The sequence below is a fragment of the Schistocerca nitens genome, chromosome 9 (assembly GCF_023898315.1).
Source record: "Schistocerca nitens isolate TAMUIC-IGC-003100 chromosome 9, iqSchNite1.1, whole genome shotgun sequence".
NCBI classification, from domain to species: domain Eukaryota; kingdom Metazoa; phylum Arthropoda; class Insecta; order Orthoptera; family Acrididae; genus Schistocerca; species Schistocerca nitens.
In genome coordinates, this window is record NC_064622.1 from 50,111,727 (window position 1) to 50,118,132 (window position 6,406).

A 6,406-nucleotide genomic window follows, 5' to 3' on the forward strand; every position below is an offset into this window, starting at 1 on the left:
CTAAGCTTCCATGTGAATGTAAACTGATAAATAAAACTTAGCCCCGCAATTGCGTCATTTCAAGCTACTGTGATGGTGAGCAGTGTCACTGCGTGATATTCTCAGTGCTGTTTAGATAATCGCCGATGGCCTTGCGGTCGTGACTGAGAGTGAAGAATCCCTTGTTAAAAGGCCAGGCAATATTTCAATATCTTCAAGTTTAATAAGTAATTTGCCCTGTGGCAGAATATTTTAACAGTCTTCGTTAAATGTGTGAGAACAATGCTCGTCTGTCTAATTTATCATGGGTCTCGTGAGTTCGTATACAACACCCTGCGTTACTTTCTCCCGTGAAAGCCCCTTGGATTCTGGTGCTACATAAGCATGCATTGCTCAAAATATGACCTTACATATACCTGCCTAATAGGGAACACACGGCGTCCTTGTATTGGGCGAGTTTGATACTTAGCTACTGGCCAACCAACTTCTTCCCCAGCTTATGATTTAGTTCGAAATGTACTAATCTGTCGCCAGAAGGAGTGCGACGTCGGCCGAACTTGTGCAATGAAAGGTAGGCGGGTGAGGTTTGCTAGGTTACAGTGTCTCTGAGATCGGAGACTCATCCAGAAAAACATGTGATTTCGAGTCTGAGTGTAACTGCGTGTGCCTGTATGCAGTCCGCAGCTGTAGACGGCTCTTTCATGTTAAGACGTCCTGTATGTAGTTTCACACAATTCGCAGAATCCGTTGCAAAACTTTTGAACAGATGGAAAGGGTCACTATGTAAAGGAGCATAGGAACTAGAGATGGGGAAACTCGTTCATCCTTGGGAACTAGTTCGCTGCTGGTCGTTCTTTTTTGGGAACCGTTCATTTTTACTCGTTCACAGTTCATTTGTCCTTGGTATATGGTTCTTATGAAAAACTGAAAACTAGTAGTGTAGGTGACTGAAGGATGGAGGGCATCAAGAGGGGGCACTTGCCTCCCCCCTGGAGTATAGAGTTTTTATTCATTACAGAACTCTTACACACTTTTAGAAGTAATTTCCGTGATTCTGCAAAACCTCTCGTTTAGGCAACCGTAGCCCTGTGTGGCTGATCGCAGGAAAATAATATAGGGTGGCGCACCGAAAACAGGGCCCGAATACAGACTGCTCGCCAATTACGGACGATGTGTTACCCGTTACGAGCAGATACAACAAACAGACAAACATACAAACATGTAATAATTAGGCAGTGAAGAAATAACAATCTAATGCAAGCAACAATTGCGAACAATTGATGACGATGTGTAGAGAGCTGGAGAAGAGAACATGAAAATCTCGCGCGATGTGCATGGGCTATAGCTCACGTAGTCTTGTAAACCTGTTGGTGGCAGTTTCCCAACTTAGTACACCATAAGTGTCTTGTATAAAATTCTTCGTTTCGACTTCCACTACATAGCTATGCTACGTTGTAAATAATAATCGTTTACACCCTATATACACTCCTGGAAATGGAAAAAAGAACACATTGACACCGGTGTGTCAGACCCACCATACTTGCTCCGGACACTGCGAAAGGGCTGTACAAGCAATGATCACACGCACGGCACAGCGGACACACCAGGAACCGCGGTGTTGGCCGTCGAATGGCGCTAGCTGCGCAGCATTTGTGCACCGCCGCCGTCAGTGTCAGCCAGTTTGCCGTGGCATACGGAGCTCCATCGCAGTCTTTAACACTGGTAGCATGCCGCGACAGCGTGGACGTGAACCGTATGTGCAGTTGACGGACTTTGAGCGAGGGCGTATAGTGGGCATGCGGGAGGCCGGGTGGACTTACCGCCGAATTGCTCAACACGTGGGGCGTGAGGTCTCCACAGTACATCGATGTTGTCGCCAGTGGTCGGCGGAAGGTGCACGTGCCCGTCGACCTGGTACCGGACCGCAGCGACGCACGGATGCACGCCAAGACCGTAGGATCCTACGCAGTGCCGTAGGGGACCGCACCGCCACTTCCCAGCAAATTAGGGACACTGTTGCTCCTGGGGTATCGGCGAGGACCATTCGCAACCGTCTCCATGAAGCTGGGCTACGGTCCCGCACACCGTTAGGCCGTCTTCCGCTCACGCCCCAACATCGTGCAGCCCGACTCCAGTGGTGTCGCGACAGGCGAGAATGGAGGGACGAATGGAGACGTGTCGTCTTCAGCGATGAGAGTCGCTTCTGCCTTGGTGCCAATGATGGTCGTATGCGTGTTTGGCGCCGTGCAGGTGAGCGCCACAATCAGGACTGCATACGACCGAGGCACACAGGGCCAACACCCGGCATCATGGTGTGGGGAGCGATCTCCTACACTGGCCGTACACCACTGGTGATCGTCGACTTACAGAAGGTACCGTCGACGCTCTCGTCAAACAGTCTATAAAACAATTGAGAACGTCGAAATGACGACATCTGCTGCAGACAAGAAGAAGAATACGTTGAAAAACATTTCCGCCAGTGAACTGCTCGAGGAACCGTGTGTGTTTCATGGTTGTAGACTGAACTTTTCCATCGATATCAACGATACATTTTCGCATGGCAACGGATGGTTCACTGTATCCATTGTAAGAGGTGGCAGTGGTGTTCCTGCTGTTGGAGGCCTGGAGAGTTTCGTCGATAGAGACATAATTGCCTACCGCACATATCATATTGGAGAACTTGCTAATAAAGATTTTGGAAAGTCCCTGTATATGTCACCCTCACCTCTAACCCTTTACACACGTAGTAGGCGTAAAGTATCTGTAAATGAATCAGTATATGTTTGGATTAAAGGCAAAGGTGTATGTGAATATGTAAAATTTGTTGGAGATTGTACATTGTATTTTCATAAATAAAGATCTGTAGCGTAGCTGAGAACCTGTATATGTACATCTAGGATCTGTCGGCCATAGAGCGAGAACAGTTTGTTCCATGTTAAAGTTCTTATCAGAATGACCTTTGACCCCGCCGCGAAGGCTGGCTTACGCAATCTTGGCAGCGCGCCAGCCGCTAACTTAACGCGCTGAATAGTGCACGGTACATCCAAACCGTCATCGAACCCATCGTTCTACCATTCCTAGACCGGCAAGGGAACTTGCTGTTCCAACAGGACAATGCACTTCCGCATGCTTCCCGTGCCACCCAACGTGCTCTAGAAGGTGTAAGTCAACTACCCTGGCCAACAAGATCTCCGGATCTGTCCCCCATTGAGCATGTTTGGGACTGGATGAAGCGTCGTCTCACGCGGTCTGCACGTCCAGCACGAACGCTGGTCCAACTGAGGCGCCAGGTGGAAATGGCATGGCAAGCCGTTCCACAGGACTACATCCAGCATCTCTACGATCGTCTCCATGGGAGAATAGCAGCCTGCATTGCTGCGAAAGGTGGATATACACTGTACTAGTGCCGACATTTTGCGTGCTCTGTTGCCTGTGTCTATGTGCCTGTGGTTCTGTCAGTGTGATCATGTGATGTATCTGACCCCAGGAATGTGTCAATAAAGTTTCCCCTTCCTGGGACAATGAATTCACGGTGTTCTTATTTCAATTTCCAGGAGTGTATACTTCACGTTGTCTCTGAGTTCGTAGGCGAAGTAGAGACTTTATGGAAGCATAAAATAAAATGTGGTTTTCTCAAACTTGCGTCACACGCTTGGTAAAAATTAAGTTTTTATGTTGCATTATTAAAGTTAATGTAGCAATAATAATAACTAGTTCGCAGTAATAAAGTTTTTGGTTTGAAGGCTCCTTCTGAACAAATGTTTTTGAGATAATAAGTAAATACAGTTTTTGGCAATCTATGTCTTTTCAAATGGAGAGGCACCGCTTTTCCTACTGAGCCAAAATGACCCACAATCCACTTTTGTTTTCAAAGAAAACTAACTAGCAGGTAATGCAAATTGGAAACAACCAAACTTAAAAATAATTAGAGCCGTCCTAAATGTAATGTTTTGTATATGAAAGTTACACGAAAATCGTTTTATACGAACTGTCTTACACTAAAAATGAAGCAAATTATTGAAAGTTAGCTGCTAAATCAAGTCGATGAAACCAAAAAAATATATGAATAACAAAAGTATGTCTTCTGCTGTTCATCGATATAATGAAGTGAGCTGATATGCCCTTTTGTTACCTGAAAAGACGTACTTATTACATACAACGTAATTTTTTTGTAATTCACGTAACTATAAAATACTTTTTGATTACCGGTCGTGGACGCTGAACAAAGTGCAAGAACAGTTTGGAACACATGTAAAATGGGCGAGCGCAGTGAAACGAACAACTGGATACTGAACTAACTAGGAGCAGTCGGCAGTGGAACTGAGACAGGTGGTCATGCGAAGAACGACGAGTGCGGCCGAGCGAGACCGAGACTGAGACGAGCACAGGACCGAGGCTGGAACGAGAACTACCGAAGTGACCGCCGCGACCGAAGTGAACTAGTGAACTATGAACCGATCGTTCCTCGTTCCCGGGAACTATAGGTAGACCGCCGCGACCGAAGTGAACTATGAACCTATCGTTCCTTGGAATTCGTTCCTCGGTCCTTTCGTTCATCTTTGTGAACCGTTCCTTTGCACCCGTTCGTTCGCGAACTACCCATCTGTAATAGGAACGGTCATACAAAGATCATAAGCGACAAGAACTGGAGTCGAGAGTGACGCCTTATCAAGGGCAGTAGGTTTCAAACGTTACAGGAACTGTTGCTGTGGGGGAATGCAGGTCCATCCACTGCGAAGTCGACAGCTTGTATTGGACGTCTGGAGTTGGGTACCTCGCAAGACATCGCACCCCCTTGCTGCACGGAAGGCTGCACGTCTTCAAATTGCCACGTGACATAAAAAGTGCACAGTACCGTCTGGAGCATGTTTATGAATGACACAAATCGCTGAAATTGCATTGTGTGGAATGTGTAATTCAGTACGGAGGAGTCTCTATGGTGTTTCTACATCTACATCTATATCTACATCTACATAGATGCTCCACAGCCATCGTATGGCGCGGGACGGAGGGTACCATGTGCTGCTACCAGTCACTTCCCTTCCTGTTCCACTCGCAAATAGAGCGAAGGGAAAACGGCTATCTCTATGCCTCCATATGAGCTCAAATTTCTCGTACCATATCTTCGTGGTCCTTATGCGCAGTGTATGGTAGAGGCAACAGAATCGTACGTTTCTCAAAAGTGTTTCTCGAAAAATAAAAAAAATAACGCCACCATCCCTCCATGGATTACCATTTGAGTTCCCAAAGCGTCTCCGAACCACTTACGTGTTGTTCGAACCTACCGGCTCGCCTCGGGATTGCTCTCTTCATTTTGACCTGGTATGGATCCAAACACTCGAGCAGCACTCAAGAAATGGTCGCACCAGCATCATATTTGCCATCTCCTTTACGGATTCTCTCAGTAAACCTAAGTCGACGGTTCGCCTTCCCTATCACAGGTCTCACAAGCTCGTTTAATTTCATATCGCTTTGAAACGTTACGCGCAGATATTTAAACGACTTGACTGTGTCAAGCATGACACTAGTGTTACTGTAACCGAACATTACAGGCCATTACAGGCATGTTCTTCCTACTCACCGGCATTAACTTACTTTTTTCCACATTTACTGTTAGCTGCCATTCATCACACCAACTTGAAGTTTTGTGAAAGTCGTCTTGTATCTTCCTACAATCAGTCAACTTCGATACCTTACCGTACACAACAACATCAGCGAACAACCTCAGATTGCTGCCCACCATGTCCACCAAATGATTTATGTATAGAGAGAACAACAGCGGTCCCATTACGTTTCAGTTTGGCAGTCCTGACGATACCCTTGTCTCTGATGAACAATCGCCGTCGAGGACAACATACAGGGTTCTACACTCCTGGAAATGGAAAAAAGAACACATTGACACCGGTGTGTCAGACCCACCATACTTGCTCCGGACACTGCAAGAGGGCTGTACAAGCAATGATCACACGCACGGCACAGCGGACACACCAGGAACCGCGGTGTTGGCCGTCGAATGGCGCTAGCTGCGCAGCATTTGTGCACCGCCGCCGTCAGTGTCAGCCAGTTTGCCGTGGCATACGGAGCTCCATCGCAGTCTTTAACACTGGTAGCATGCCGCGACAGCGTGGACGTGAACCGTATGTGCAGTTGACGGACTTTCAGCGAGGGCGTATAGTGGGCATGCGGGAGGCCGGGTGGACGTACCGCCGAATTGCTCAACACGTGGGGCGTGAGGTCTCCACAGTACATCGGTGTTGTCGCCAGTGGTCGGCGGAAGGTGCACGTGCCCGTCGACCTGGGACCGGACCGCAGCGACGCACGGATGCACGCCAAGACCGTAGGATCCTACGCAGTGCCGTAGGGGAACGCACCGCCACGTCCCAGCAAATTAGGGACACTGTTGCTCCTGGGGTATCGGCGAGGACCA